Source organism: Zalophus californianus, chromosome 1, assembly GCF_009762305.2.
Source record: "Zalophus californianus isolate mZalCal1 chromosome 1, mZalCal1.pri.v2, whole genome shotgun sequence".
NCBI lineage: Eukaryota > Metazoa > Chordata > Mammalia > Carnivora > Otariidae > Zalophus > Zalophus californianus.
In genome coordinates, this window is record NC_045595.1 from 95,069,460 (window position 1) to 95,086,467 (window position 17,008).

Sequence of the window (17,008 nt, forward strand, 5' to 3'; positions counted from 1 at the left end):
CTCGGCTCCTCCGGGGCAGAGGTTGGGAGGACGCCATTTCCACTCTCGTCCTCCAAAGCTGTACAGAAAGCTTGCAGGGAACAAAAGCTCCTGAGAGCAAACCTGAGCAGATTACTTAGCCTGGACCCAGCAAGGGCGGGGCAATTGCACCTCCGACAAAGACATCTGAGAACCACCGCAACAGGCACCTCCCCAGAACATCAGCAAGAACAGCCAGCCAAGACCAAGTTTACCAATCAATGAGAATGGCAGAACTCCAGCACTAGGAGAATACAGCACGTAGAATTCATGGCTTCCCCCCCCCCCATTCTTTAATCTTTCAAAGTTAGTTTTTTTTTTAAAGCTTTAGCTTTTTAAAAAAATTTTATTTATTTATTTATTTATTTATTTATTTATAATATTTTATTTATTTATTCATGAAAGACAGAGAGAGAGAGAGAGAGAGTGAGAGGCAGAGGGAGAAGCAGGCTCCCAAGGAGCAGGGAGCCCAACGCGGGACTCAATCCCAGGACCCTGGGATCATGACCTGAGCCAAAGGCAGACGCTTAACCATCTGAGCCACCCAGGCGCCCCATCAAAGTTAATTTTTAAAATTTTCTTTATCTATTTTTTTTGAATTTTTCTTTTTCCCTTTTTCAACCAACATCTTATCAATCCCTTTTTAAAAAATCTTTTTTATTTTTCATTTTTAGAGTCATATTCTATCCCTTCATTGTAGTTAACCTTATTTTTGGTGTGTATGTGTGTGTGTATAGTTCTTGCTTTAAAATTTTGGGATACATTTCTTCTAATAGACCAAAATATACCCTAAATCTGTAGTGTATGGCTTTGTTCTAGTCTCCTGCCTGATCACATTCTCTCCCCCTTCTTTTTTTTAATTTCTCTTATTTCTTTTTTCAGCCAATTTATCTTATCAATTTCTTTTATAAAATCTTCTATAATATTCATCTTTACAGTCATATTCTATCACTTCATCGTATTTACCCTTATTTTTGTACATATGTAAGTTTTTCTTTCTTTTAAAATTTTGGGAGGCAGTTTCTTCTAACAGACCAAAATACACCCAAAATCTAGTGTGTGGCACTGATCTATTCACCAGCCTGATCATATTTGATCATATTCTTTCTTTCTTTCTTTCTTTCTTTCTTTCTTTCTTTCTTTCTTTCTTTCTTTCTTTTTCTTTCTTTCTTTCTTTCTTTCCTTTCTTTCCTTTCCTTTCCTTTCCTTCCTTCCTTCCTTCCTTCGTTTCTTTCTTTCTTTCTTTCTTTCTTTCTTTCTTTCTTTCTTTCTTTCTTTCTTTCTTTCTTTCTCTTTCTTTCTTTCTTTCTTTTCTTTCTTTCTTTTCTTTCTTTCTTTTCTTTCTTTCCTTTCCCTTTCTTTTCCCAGGGTTTCAGGTCTCTTCTGATTTGTTTAGTGTATATATTTTTCTGGGGTCGTTGTTACCCTGTTGGCATTTTGTTCTCTCATTCATCTCTTCTCCTCTGGACAAAATGACAAGATGGAAAAACCCACCTCAAAAAAAAAGAACAAGAGGCTGTACTGACTGCCAGGGACTTAATCAATATGGACATTAGTAAGATGTCAGAACTAGAGTTCAGAATGATGATTATAAAGATACTGGCTGGGCTTGAAAAAAGCATGGAAGATACTAGAGAAACCCTTTCTGCAGAAATAAAAGAACTAAAATCTAACCAAGTCAAAATCAAAAAGAGTATTAATGAGGTGCAATCAGAAATGGAGGCTCTAACTGCTAGGATAAATGAGGCAGAAGAGAGAATTAGTGATATAGAAGACCAAATGATGGAGAATAAAGAAGCCGAGAAAAGGAGAGATAAACAACTACTGGATCATGAGGGCAGAATTTGAGAGTTAAGTGATACCATAAGACCAAACAATATTAGAATAATTGGGATCCCAGAAGAAGAAGAAAGAGAGAGGGGGCAGAGGTATATTGGAGCAAATTATAGCAGAGAATTTCCCTAATTTGGGGAAAGAAACAGGCATCAAAATCCAGGAGGCACAGGGAACGCCCCTCAAAGTCAATAAAAATAAGTCAACACCCTGACATCTAATAGTAAAACTTACAAGTCTCAGAGACAAAGAAAATCCTGAAAGCAGCTCAGGACAAGGGTCTGTAACCTACAATGGTAGAAACATAGATTGGCAACAGATCTATCCACAGAGACCTGGCAGGCCAGAAAGGACTGGCATGATATATTTGATAGAGCACTAAACGAGAAGAATATGCAGCCAAGAATACTATATCCAGCTAGGCTGCCATTGAAAATAGAAGGAGAGATAAAAAGCTTCCAGGACAAACAAAAACTAAAAGAATTTGCAAACACAAAACCAGCCCTCCAAGAAATATTGAAAGGGGTCCTCTAAGCAAAGAGAGAACCTAAAAGTAACATAGACCAGAAAGGAACAGAGACAATATACAGTAACAGTCACCTTACAGGCAATACAATGGCACTAAATTCATATCTATCAATAGTTACCCTGAATGTAAATGGGCTAAATGCCCCAATCAAAAGACACAGGGTATCAGATTGGATAAAAAAACAGGACCCATCAATGTCTGCAAGAGACTCATTATAGACCCAAAGACACCTCCAGATTGAAGGTGAGAGAGTGGAAAACCATTTACCATGCTAATGGACACCAAAAGAAAGCTGGGGTGGCAATCCTTATATCAGAAAAGTTAGATTTTAAGCCAAAGACTATAATAAGAGATGAGGAAGGACACTATATCCTACTTAAAGTGTCTATCCAACAAGAAGATCTAACAACTGTAAATATCTATGCTCCTAACTGGGAGCAGCCAATTATATAAGCCAATTAATAACAAAATCAAAGAAAGATATTGACAACAATACAATAATAGTAGGGGATTTTAACACCCCCTTCACTAAAATGGAGAGATCATTTAAGCAAAAGATCAATAAGGAAACAAAGACTTTAACTGACACATTGGACCAAATGGATTTCACAGATACACTCAGAACATTCCATCCCAAAGCAACAGAATACACGTTCTTTTCTAGTGCCCATGTAACATTCTCCAGAATAGATCACATCCTATGTCACAAATCATGTCTCAACCAGTACCAAAAGATTGGGATCATTCCCTGCATATTTTCAGACCACAGTGCTTTGAAACTAGAACTTAATCACAAGAGGAAAGTCGGAAAGAACTCAAATACATGGAGGCTAAAGAGCATCCTACTAAAGAATGACTGGGTCAACAAGGAAATTAAAGAAGAATTAAAAAAATTCATGGAAACCAATGAAAATGAAAACACAACTGTTCAAAATCTTTGGGATACAGTAAAGGCAGTCCCAAGAGGAAAGTATATAGCAATACAAGCCTTTTTCAAGAAACAAGAAAGGTCTCAAATACACAACCTAGTCCTACACCTAAAGGAGCTGGAGAAAGAACAGCAAATAAAGCCTAAACCCAGCAGAAGCAGAGAAATAATAAAGATCAGAGCAGAAATCGATGAAATAGAAACCAAAAGAACAATAGAACAGATCAAAGAAACTAGGAGCTGATTCTTTGAAAGAATTAATAAGATTGATAAACCCCTGGCCAGACTTATCAAAAAGAAAAGAGAAATGACCCAAATAAATAAAATCATGAATGAAAGAGGAGAGATCACAACTAACACCAAATAAATACAAACAATTATAAGAACATATTATGAGCAACAATATGCCAGCAAATTAGATAATCTGGAAGAAATGGATGCATTCCTAGAGATGTACAAACTACCAAAACTGAACCAGGAAGAAATAGAAAACCTGAACAGACATATAACCCGTAAGGATATTGAAACAGTCATCAAAAATCTCCCAACAAACAAGAGCCCAGGGCCAGATGGCTTCCCAGGGGAATTCTACCAAACATTTCAAGAAGAATTAATACCTATTCTCCTGAAACTGTTCCAAAAAATAGAAATGGAAGGAAAACTTCCAAACTCATTTTATGAGGCCAGCATTACCTTGATCCCCAAATCAAAGACCCCATCAAAAGGAAGAATTACAGACCACTATCCCTGATGAACATGGATGCAAAAATTCTCACCAAAATACTAGCCAATAGGTCCCAACAGTACGTTAAAAGGATTATTCACCACGACCAAGTGGGATTTATTCCTGGGCTGTAAGGTTGGTTCAACATCTGCAAATCAATGTGATACAATATATTAATAAAAGAAAGAACAAGAACTATATGATCTGCTCAATAGATGCAGAAAAAGCATTTGACAAGGTACAGCATCCTTTCTTGATTAAAACTCTTCAGAGTTTAGGGGTAGAGGGTACATACTTCAATATCATAAAAGCCATCTATGAAAAACCCACAGGGAATATCATCCTCAGTGGGGAAAAACTGAAAGCTTTCCCCCTAAGGTCAGGAACACAGCAGGGATGTCCACTATAACCACTGCTATTCAACATGGTACTAGAAATCCTAGCTTCAGCAATCAGACAACAAAAGGAAATAAAAGGATCTGAATCAGCAAAGAAGAAGTTAAACTCTCACTCTTTGCGGATGCTGATAGTTTATGTGGAAAACCCAGAAGACTCCACCCCAAAACTGCTAGAACTCATACAGGAATTCAGTAAAGTGGCAGAATATAAAATCATTACACAGAAATCAGTTTCATTTCTATACACGAACAACAAGACAGAAGAAAGAGAAATTAAGGAGTTAATCTCATTTGCAATTGCACCCAAAACAATAAGATTCCTAGGAATAAATCTATCCAAAGAGGCAAAGAATCTGTACTCAGAAAACTATAAAATACTATGAAAGAATTTGAGGAAGACACAAAGAATTGGAAAAACCTTCCATGCTCATGGATTGGAAGAACAAACATTGTGAAGATGTCAATGCTACCTAGAGCAATCTACAGATTTAATGCAATCCCTATCAAAATACCATCCACTTTTTTCAAAGGAATGCAACAAATAATCCTAAAATTGATATGGAATCAGAAAAGACCCCGAATAGCCAGAGGAATGTTGAAAAAGAAAAGCAAAGCTGGTGGCATCACAATTCCAGACTTCAAGCTGTATTACAAAGCTGTAATCATCAGAACAGTATGGTACTGGCACAAAAGCAGACACATAGATCAATGGAACAGAATAGAGAGTCCAGAAATAGACCCTCAACTCTATGGTCAACTCATCTTTGACAAAGCAGGAAAGAATGTCCAATGGCAAAAAGACAGTCTCTTCAACAAATGGTGTTGGGAAAATTGGACAGCCACATGCAGAAGAATGACGCTGGACCATTTCCTTACACCACACACAAAAATAGACTCAAAAGGGATGAAAGAACTCAATGTGAGACAGGAGTCCATCAAAATCTTTGAGGTGAACACAAACAGCAACCTCTTCGACCTCAGCTGCAGCAACTTCTTCCTAGAAACATCGCCAAAGGCAAAGGAAGCAAGGGCAAAAATGAACTTTTGGAACTTCATCAAGATAAAAAGCTTTTGCACAGCAAAGGAAACAGTCCACAAAACCAAAAGACAACCGACAGAATGGGAGAAGATACTTGCAATTGACATGTCAGATAAAGAGCTAGTATCCAAAATCTATAAAGAACTTCTCAAACTCAACGCCCAAAGAACAAATAATCCAATGAAGAAATGGGCAGAAGACATGAACAGACATTTCTGCAAAGAAGACGTCCAAATGGCCAACAGACACATGAAAAAGTGCTTAACATCGCTCTGCATCAGGGAAATCCAAATCAAAACCTCAATGAGATACCACCTTACACCAGTTGGAATGGCTAAAATTAACAAGTCAGGAAATGTCAGATGTTGGGGAGGATGCGGAGAAAGGGGAACCCTCCTACACTGTTGGTGGGAATGCAAGCTGGTGCAGCCACTCTGGAAAACGGTATGGAGATTCCTCAAAATTTGATGATAGAGCTACCATACGACCCAGCAATTGCACTACTGGGTATTTGCCCCAAAGATACAAATTTAGTGATCTGAAGGGGTACATGCACCCATGTTTATATCACTGATGTCCACAATAAACCAAACTGTGGAAAGAGCCAAGATGTCCATTGACAGATGAATGGATAAAGAAGAAGTGGTATATATATATACATGGAATATTATGCAGCCATCTAAAAACACGAAATCTTGCCATTTGCAACGACGTGGATGGAACTAGAGGGTGTTATGCTAAGCGAAATAAGTCAATCAGAGAAAGACATGTATCATATGATGTCACTGACGTGATGAATTCTTAATCTCAGGAAACAAACTGAGGGTTGCTGGAGTGGTGGGGGGTGGGAGGGATGGGGTGGCTGGGTGATGGACATTGGGGAGGGTATGTGCTATGGTGAGCGCTGTGAATTGTGTAAGACTGTTGAATCACAGACTTGTACCTCTGAAACAAATAATACATTATATGTTAAAAAAAAAAAAGATAGTAGGAAGAGAAAAATGAAGGGGGTGGAATTGGAGGGGGAGACGAACCATGAGAGACTGTGGACTCTGAGAAACAAACAGGGTTCTTGAGGGGAGTGGGATGGGGAGATGGGTTAGCCTCGTGATGGGTATTAAAGAGGGCATGTATTGAATGGAGCACTGGGTATTATATACAAACAATGAATCATGGAACACTGTATCAAAAACTAATGATGTATGGTGATTAACATAATAAAATAAAAAATAACTTCACATAAGTTAAAATTAGCATTTTCACAAATACTAGCAGAGGTACTAAATGAAATAGTAGAGCAAAACAAAAAAACTTGATTAACAAAGAAGTTGAATGTTTTATTATTAAATTATTTATCTTCCTGCAAGGCTGTTGCTTCATTGTATAAAAATAACACCAGCAAGTGCAGTATATTGCAAAATTAAGGTAGTATTCTTTATCTGACACTATACACCTAACAAACCTTTCTCTACTGCCAGTTATTTCCAATGGGAAGATTATTTAAGTAGTTTTAGCCCCATCCAGGGATAGATGTAAGGAAGTTACAATATTCCTTAAAGGTGAAGGTAACAATGTCATCCTTGAATTACGTAATTTTTATCACTAGTTTTTAACCACAGATAATTTCAGGATTCTGAATATCATAACTGGAGCATAAAAATCAGAGTGGGTGTTGCAAAAACCAATGCATATTGTGTTTTTCTGCAATTATTATAAAGTTTCTTCCATTAGCATTGTTGCAAGTAGTTTATTTTTTGACTGGTATTGCTAATAGTTGCTATTTTATTTTGTTTATTTTTTACTTTTATTTTTTTAAGGGTTTTATTTATTTATTTGACAGAGAGAGACAGAGAGGGAACACAAGCAGGGGGAGTGGGAGAGGGAGAAGCAGGCTTCCTGGCGAGCAGGGAGCCCGATGTGGGGCTCGATCCCAGGACCCTGGGATCATGACCTGAGCCGAAGGCAGATGCTCAACGACTGAGCCACCCAGGCACCCCAATAGTTGCTATTTTAAATCCTCTGTGTACCACTAATTTAAGACAACTATGCTAGATTAAGTTGTTTCACACTAGTTTATTTAGGGGTTCCATTTTAACTCCTCAATAGATTTTATGTATTTCTCATATGCTTCTTCACTCATTACTTCATCCAGTTCTGAAAGATTACTGAGTGCTATCTTGATTAGCCTACCAACTTCATAAGAAGATTTATTGACAAATCCTGGATTTTCTGGAACAGCTTCATTAATTTCAGTTACATCTCCTGATGGAGAGGAATAGAGTTCACTAACAGCTTTCACGCTTTCCAAAGCACCAAAGTCCTCTTGTTTGTTCAGTTTTGTCCCAACTTCAGGCAGACTAAACAACATCCCCCAAAGCTTCCTGTGCAAAATTGCTGATTCTCACTGTTCCAGTACCATTTTCTGTTGTTATCCATTCATGTTTGTCTGTGAATTTACATGGAGAGCAGAGCAGATCCCCGGCACAGCTCCTGACGGCGCCCGCCCTCAGCCCCAGCCGTGGCAGGCAGGGTGGGTTAGGCGCGAAGGCAACCGTCGTGCAGGCTGCTGGCCACAGTCTACCCGCTCTGCACTGCTTGCAGTGCCATGTTCTCAGAGGTGCCTAGATTTTAGTTCTTTTATTTGTATAGTAAGCAATTTTTTAGAGTCTTTATGCTTTTTTCAAGCCCAGCTAGTATCTTTAAATTGTTGTTTTCAATTCTAGGTTTGACATCTTACTTATATCCATATTGATTAAATCAATGGCAGAGAGTACTACCTCCTGTTCTTTCTTTTGCAGTGAATTTCTCTTTCTGGTCATTGTGTCCAGAAAAGAAAGGAGGAAAGAAAAAACCCCAGCAAAAACAGCAATAACAACAAGTTCAGGACGTTTTCCTGGTATATGCTGTGTACACTCTGCCGTTGTGTTTTGGCTGTTCTTTCCCAGGGGTCCTTCTCTACAGAGTTCCTCCTTACTTGGAGGGGGGAGTGTTTGGACCTTTAAGTAGTTGTGCTTTGATTTATTTGTGACGTTAAGCCTGTAAAGGAAAATAGAAAAGGAGAAAAAAATAAAAATAAAATGAAAACAAGCCCGATCCAAGACAAGAGAAAAGGAAATGGAACAAAAATTGATACCAACGTACAAACAACAAACTTTAAGCCTGATTCTAAGAAATAAGAAACAAGGAGGCAATGAATGATAGGGAAAGAAGAGAAAAAAAAATTTTAAATAAAAAAAAAGGAGCCTGATCTGAAAACTAAGAGAAGGAAACAAACGAATCAACAAATGAACAAAAGATTATAAGCCTGATACAAAAAGAGAAAAGGAGAAAATATATAAAATAAGGGATAAAGAATAAAAATAAGAAATAGAAAAATAAATAATGTAAAAAAATTTTTAAAATTAAGGAAAGAAAAAAAAAAGAAGCAAGCCTGGTCCTATTTCCACTGAAAGCTGATGTTTTGGGGCTTTCTTTAATCAGTAGATCTAGTCGATGCGGGGGCCTGTGTTGGTTTTCTGGGGGAGAGGCCTGCTGGGCTGGCTCACAAGCTGACTTGCTCTTGTACAAATGCCCCAGGCCAGGGGGGCGGGGTTTAGTGTAGGGGACTCCAGCCTCCACTGGAGGCGCTGTGTTTCTCTCTAGAGTCCGGCTGTGCTGGCGGGCGGGAGGCGGGAGGGGTGGTGGAGGAGGGAGAATATGGCGTCACCCTGCCCTCTTGCCCCTGGGGAGTGAAATTCCTGGCCACCGCTGTTCAGGAGGCCCTCTTAGAAAAGCGAACAGTTTTTTTTTTCAGTTCCCTGCCTTAGCCTGTCTATGCCCATGCCCTCGGCAGGACCAGAGCCATAGATTTCCTGTATTTTATCTCTGGCTGGTGGCTGGGATTCAAAACTCCATGTTTTACAGGGCCTGGTAGTGTGCGCGCCTCCTCTCAACCCCTGGCAGAGAGGTTCGGGGTGGACCCAGGACAATCCCGTCCCAAAAAGCCATCGCACAGTGCTCGTGCAGAGGCTAGAGTTTATCGTAACCCTTGGTGAAAAGCTGGAACCAGGTTATCAGCCGTCTGCACTCTCCTACTCTTTTGACCCAGAAAAGCTGTCGCAGAGGCTTGACTCTATTTTGGCAGACAGCGAAAAGCAGCGGCCTGATAATCTGCAATCTGCTTCAGTCTCTGTGCTCTGATCAGTTCAGCCCCAGAAAAGCAGCCGCTAGGTGAGCACACAGAGCTTTAAGCCTACTGTGGCTCACAGTGAAAAGTTAGGAGGTTTGGTGCCCTCTGTGTCCACCTCTGACCCTGCTGCTGAGCCCCGCGCAATGATTCCCTGGCTGGCCTTTGGTCTTTGGAGAGGCAAAATACGCTCTTGCTAATGCCCTCTGGGAAGGGGAGTGATTGCTCCCTGAGTGACCCAGGGGATCGCCTCTCAGAGGCTTTTATGCTGTTGAAACCCACTGTGACACTTTCTTCCTCTTCCTGACTTTGCTCTGTGAAATGGGTTCCCTCCCCTTCTGGCCTCGTGGCTTCAAACCTCGCATCTGCCTGGTTCTCACGCTCCAACTGTGTAGATTGTTTCCTTAATCCTCCAATCCTCTTCCTAGTTCAAAATAGTTGAATGTTGGTCTAGCTGTATTTGAAGGATGAGGCAAGTTCAGGGTCCCCCTACTACTCCACCATCTTACCTCCCATCCTCTTTAGTATTTCTTATAAAGTAGGTCTGCCAGCAATAAATTCTCTGTCTTTGTTTAGGGGGGTTATCTTCATTTTGCTTTCATTTTTGTAGTATGATTTTGCTGGATATAAAATTCTTTTTTGACAGATTTTTTTTTCATTCAGCGCATTGAATATGTCATTCCACTGCCTTTTGGCCACCTTTTTTTTTTTCTTTTAAGATTTTATTTGTTTATTTGATAGAGACACAGCGAGAGAGGGAACACAAGCATGGGGAGTGGGAGAGGGAGAAGCAGCTTCCGGTTGAGTAGGGAGCCTGATGCAGGGCTCAATCCCAGGACCCTGGGATCATGACCTGAGCCGAAGGTGGGTGCTTAATGACAGAGCCACCCAGGCGCCCTTGGCCTTCTTGATTAATATGAGCAATTAGCTGTTAATCATCTTTTCACTTCATTTTACAAGTAATTTTTCTTTTGCTGCCTTCAAAATTTTCTCTTTTGGTTTGGTTTTCAAGAATGTGACTATGATGTATCAAGGTGTGGACTTTTTGTATTTATCCTGCTTGGAGTTCATTAAACTTATTGGATGTTTAGATTATTCTTTTCTTTTTTATCAAATTTGAGAAGTTACTTTGCCCCCCTTTTCCTTTCTCCCCTCTCCTTCTGGGACTTAAATTACATGTATTTTGGTACGTTTGCTATTTTCTCACAGGTCTGTGAGATGCTGTTCATGTTTCTTCAAATCATTAATCTGTTTTTCAGATGGGATAATTTGTACTGATCTATTTTCACATTCGGTGATTCCGTCTTCTGCTATCTTGACTCTGTGTTGAGTACCTCTACTGACTTTTTCATTTCAGTTATTGTACTTTTCAGTTCCAGAATTTCCATTTTGGTTTCTTCTTTTAGTTGACCATATCTGTTTATTGGTTCATTGTTGTCACATTTTAGTTTATTTTCAAAAAAGATTTATTCGTTAAAGAAGAGAGAGGAGGGAAAGAGAGAATCTCAAGCAGATTTCCTGCTGAGTGCAGATCCTCATGTGGGGCTCGATCCCACGACCCTGAGATTATGACCTGAGAGCCAAAATCAAGAGTTGGATGCTTAACTGAGTGAGCCTTCCAGGCACCCCATATTTTAGTTTATTGTTTAAGCATAGTTTCCTTTGGCTTTTTGAACATATCTATAATAGCCTCCTTGAAATATTTGTCTGCTAAATCCAATGTCTAGGATCACACAGAGGCAGTTTCTATTGACTGCTTCCCACCTCCTCAACTCAAATATGGGGCACACTTTCCTGTTTCTTTGAATGTCTCATAATTTTTTGTTGAAAAATGAACATTTAAATAATATATTGTAGCATCTCTGGATTCTGACTTTTTTCCCTGGAAGGTTTTTGTGGTTGCTATTTAGTGCATTTGTGTGCTTTTTGTTTAGAAACTTGTCTGGGGTTAATCTGTGAAATGTCTCTCCCTTGCAGTGTGGCTACTGATGTATCTGCTCTTTTTTAAAAAAATTAATATTTTAAAAAATTTTATTATTTGTTTTTAAGACTTGCTTCCAAGGTGTTGCCCCTGTTTCTGAATTGCTTTGTTGTCTTCTTAGACAGAGATTATTCTCTAACACCTCAAGCCAATAAGGCTTCCATCTTCTGTTTATGAATGTGTGTGGGTAGGAGAGTAGATTTAATGTTCAGGCTGTTTTCCAGGGCCTGGCATTTAATTCCATTGGACTCTTTTGTATCTCTGCTGAGCATGTGCACAGCCTCAGGGTTAGCCAGGAGTATGTGGCAAAACTGGGTTCTCTCTAGTCTCTGCTGTACACATGTGGAGGTTCAGCCAGGAATTTGCTTATTCCAACCGTGAGTAGAGCCTTAGCCTAGTAAAGCATTTGGCCCTCCCTGCTTGCTTACCTCTGAGATTGTTACTTATACCAACAGCTTTTGGGCAGAGCTTTCACCTACCACTACAGATTTAGTGAGCCCCCTTTGATTGCAGTTGAAAAGCTGCGGGTTGTTCCAGCCTGCACCGCCCTGGACAAACCTCCATTAATTGAACTTGTAGGAGGAGGGAGAGAAGCCATAGACCAGAATGCCACAGATAACCATTGTTCTTACCCAAATTTCAGCAATTTAAAAATTATAAAAACTTCTTATATTGTTGTATGCCTTTTGTCAATTTTAGATTGCAATGATTGTTTCTGCCAATTTTGTCTAACTTTAAAGGTGTTTTTTGGGGAGTGGAGAGGATTTGCCAATCTTAATCATAACCAGAAGTCTGCTGATGATATTAATTTTCATTGGTTGGTTAAGATGTTGTCTTTCACCAAAATGTTTTTTCACTGTACATTTACTGTTTTCTCTTGTGTAATTAAGTAATTTGTGTATAGAGACTTTGAGAATGTGTAAGTTTTGTTCCTCATCAAACTCCTCCTCCTATATTTAGTATTCATTGATATTTTCTGACTGATACAGTTTTACTGTTATGGTAGCAAAATGGTGACTTTTCTGCTTGGCACTGTATTGTGAGGAAGTTTCCTTTCTGTCCCTTTCTATCCATCCATCTATCTAGACATTATCAGTATGGATGTGCACGTTCTTATTTTATTCATTGGGTTATAACTTATTACTACCTTTTTGTTTTGTTGCTAAAATTGTTCAGATTTGGAGCTTCTTCAAATTGTCCCTTGTGTCTTTTTGATATGTCTCCATCATTTTATTCTGGAGCACTTTCTTTACTTTTTTAAGGGAGGTATAGTTAATATACAGTGTTACATTAGTTTCAGGTGTACACTATAATGATTCAACAATTCTATACACTTCTCAGTGCTTATCAAGATAAGTGTACTCTTAATCCCCTTCATCTATTTCATTCATTCCCTCACGCACTTCCCTTCTGGCAACTACCTTTTCTCTGTATTTAAGATCTGGGTTTTTTTTTGTTTTTTTGTTTGTTTTTTGTTTTTTGGTCTCTTTTTTCCCTTTGTTTATTTGTTTTGTGTCTTGAGTGAAATCATATGGTATTTGTCTTTCTCTGACTGACTTATTTCATTTAACATTACACCCTTTAGCTTCATCCATTTTGTTAACAAATGGCAAGATTTTATTCTTTTTTTTATGTCTGAGTAATATTCCTTTGTGTGTGTGTGTGTGTGTGTGTGTGTGTGTGTGTGTGTGTGTGTACCACATATACTTTATTCATTCATCTGTGGATGGACACTTGGTTTGCTTCCATATCTTGGCTATTGTAAATAATGCTGTTAGAAACATATGGGTGCGTGTATCCTTTTGGATTGGTATTTTTGTTTTCTTGGGGTAAATACCTTGTAGTGGGATTACTGGATCATTTGATAATTCTGTTTTTAATTTTTTGAGAGACCTCCACACTGTTTTCCATTGTGGCTGCAACAATTTGCATTCCCACCAACAAGCACTTCCTTACTTCCTGACACAAGATAACTTAGGCTCATCTTGTACATTACCTTCCCCAGTTCTATCCTTTGTGTAGTTTTCTATTATGTGGACTTTCTTCCAGTGATTTGTAGAAATTTTTTTATTATGGATATTAACCCTTGCTAATTATTTTCTCAAATCTGTTGTTTCAGTTTTACCTTAGATTATGACATCTTTTGTCATGCAGAGATTTTACATTTTGATCTCACTTTATTTGATAGGATTTTTCACTTACCAATTTTATTAATATATATAATTATTTTTTTAATGACTGTAAAATTTCCCCCTTTTTACCTTTAGGTGTTTGATTTGTTGAAAAAAAATTTAAATTAATGTTGTGCATGAAGATTTTGTCTTTGTTGTTTTTTTAAATGGATAGTGAGTTGTCTCTACACCATTGTTGAATAATGAAATGTTTCTCTATTTATTTGAATTGGTATCTTTGTTTTATATAAAATTCTCCCCATATTTGTTGGTCTGCTTCTAGACTATTATGTTCATTAATCTGTGATATATTTCTCCTAATTATGAAACTATTTTTATTATTAACTTTTTGATGTCTGATAGGCAAGTTAGCTCATTAGTCTTCTCTTTCAAAATTGTCTTGACTCTTCTGCAAATGTTTTCCTTGAGATGAATTTATAGTCACCTTATTCGCTTTTTTTAAAAGCATATTATGATTTTGAGTGAGAGTGCATTGTTAATAGATTAATTTGAGGATACTGATGTCCTTATAATTTCAAATCTTCCCATGTAAGAACAGTACATCTAACAATTTATTTAGGTTTTAAATTTTTTTTTAAAAGATTTTAGTTTTAAGTAATCTCTACACCCAATGTGGGGCTCAAACCTACAACCCTGAGATCAAGAGTGGCATGCTTTACTGGACTGAGCCAGCCAGGTGCCCTTGTTTAGTTTTTTAATATCAAAGTATTAAAGCTTTCTCCACAGAGGTCTTATGAATTTCTTCTTAGATTGATTCTTATAGTATTTATTTTATTGTTGTTTTGTTCTGTTTTGCTTTCATGAATAGGATATTTTCTTTTTCTATTACATTTTCTAATTACTTATTGCAGGTGTAAAGGAAAGCTATCCTTGCATTTTTTTTCCTTCCTTTTCTCTTTCCCTTATCTGAGGTTAAGTTAACCTGTGGATGCTGAGTTTTATAACTGCACTTTGTGGTTATGTGGGGGGACGGTGCTGTTCAGAGGATGTGTCACTTGTTAGTCTCTGTTGGTGGGAGCTTACCATTTTTCTTAGGAGTCTCCAGACCCTCTGTCGTCCTTTTGTGGTCTCCCTCACTGACCCCTACTTGGGCCAGATATCACTGCCTGGTACTAGCAGGTTAAGAGATGAAGGAGAGGATGACCCATCTGGCTGCTCTTTCTTTGGTTTCCCTGACCATTTACCCAGATGATCACCTCAAGGCCTCTCTGTCAAGAACTAGGAAGGTCCAAGATTTTACCTGACTTGTAAGCTCACAAGTGAGCCTGCCACAGTCTCATAGATGCTGCAGAAGACATGAGACTCCTAACTCAGAGACAAAGAACTTTACTACTTGGGGCTCAGAAAGCAGCATAAGCTTCCATTGTTATGTCAGTTCCCCTTGCTTCCCCCCACCCCAAGTCCCACAGGGGTGCAAAGCTGGTTCAGGTGGATGCTGCCAATGCAGTGGGTTGGTGTCAAAGCTAAGGGAACCCCAATCTTTTATAATGGGCTACAAGCAAATTTGCTCAGTCATTGCCCCTAAGGGGGGACATTATTTTTATTGTACTGGACAGCAACCAAACTTGCTCTCTGTTCCTGGAGAGAGACACTATCTCTGTCTTCTAAGACTACTCTCTATCCAAGCATCCTTTGTTTGACTAGGATAGTCTGGAACAAAAGTTGTCAGTGTCTCTTTATAAGACATGCAGAAATGTGAGAGACCCATGGAGAGTTCTCTCCCAACACTCTCCTGCTCTTGGGGTCCATCACAGCTGAGGTTTGAGTAGCCTTAGGGTCCTGTCTGCTTTTATGCACCAAATCCTTTCAAGGTTGAGTTTTCTCTTTCAAACCATATCTTCTCTGTCTTTTATCTTTCAGAGATCCCTGAAATTTCTGGTTTATCAAGAGCACTTTGTCCAATTTTCCAGTGCTTTTAAGGTGAGGAACAGTGATCCTGGAGGCCAGAGGCATGGCAATAGGAATTACTGTAAGGCCCGGAAGAGAGTGATCTCAGACATCCCTCCTGTTCCAGTTGGTCGGCATGCCATCTTGACTGTTGCTTCAGAACCTCTCTTAAATCCATCCACTTCTCTGCCATTAATTTATTAAGACCCTCATGGTCTCTCATTAGGATTATTCCATTGGAATGTTAGCTCCACGAGAGCAGGAATTTGTGTCAGTTTTGTTCCCTCATTGCCTAGAACAGTGCCTGGAGATTTATTTATTGAGTGAATGTTTTTTATTTTTTAATAACAGCTTTGAGATGTAATTCACATACCATAAAGTTCACCCTTTTAGAGTGTACAATTTGGTAGTTTTTAGTATATTCACAAAGTCATGAGTCAATTAACACTAATTCCAGAACATTTTTATCCACCCCTCACCAAAAAACCCATCCCTGTTAGCTGTCACTCCACATTCCCTCCTCCCCTCAGTCACAGGCAAACACTAATCTACTTTCTGTCTATTCTGGATATTAATATAAATGAGATAATACAATATGTGATCTTTTGTGACTGGCTTCTCTCACTTGGCATTATGTTTTCAACATTCAACCATGTTGTAGTATGTATCAGTATTTCATTCTATTTTATGGCTGTATAATATTCTACTGTATGGATCTACCACACTGTTGTTTTCCATTCATCAGTATGATACACATTTGGATTGTTTCCACTGTTTGGCCATTATGGATAATGCTGTTATGAACATTTTTGTATAGGTCTTTGTGTGAAAATATGCTTTCAATTCTCTCAGGTGGAATGGAGTAGAATTACTGGGTTATATGGTAATTCTTTGTTCAACTTTTTTGAGGACCTGCCAACCTGTTTTTCAAAGCGACTGCACCATTTAACATTCCTACCAGAAATTTATGAGGGTTCCAATTAATCTATATCCTCACTAATACTTGTCATTTTTCTTTTTGATTATAGCCTCTTAGTGGGTGTGAAGTAAATCCCATTATGGTTTTGATTTGCATTTCCCTAAAGACTAATGATGATCAGCATCTTTTCATGTGCTTATTGGTCATTTGTATATCTTCTGTCATTTGTGTATCTTCTTGTCTATCCAAGTCCCTTGCCCAGTTTTTAATTGGGTTATTTGTCTTTTTATTGTTGAGTTGTCGAGTTGTAAGAGTTCTTTTCATATTCTTGAGGAAAGTCTCTTATCAGATACATGATTTGCAAATATTTTCTTCCATTCTGTGGCTTGTCTTTT

At 38.5% G+C, this 17,008-nt stretch overlaps 1 pseudogene; it reads right to left on the bottom strand.

Annotated features, from left to right (window-relative positions):
- Positions 1-7,546: 7,546 nt before the first annotated feature.
- LOC113915990 lies at positions 7,547-8,076 on the bottom strand (annotated as a pseudogene).
- Between the last annotated feature and the right edge of the window lie 8,932 nt (positions 8,077-17,008).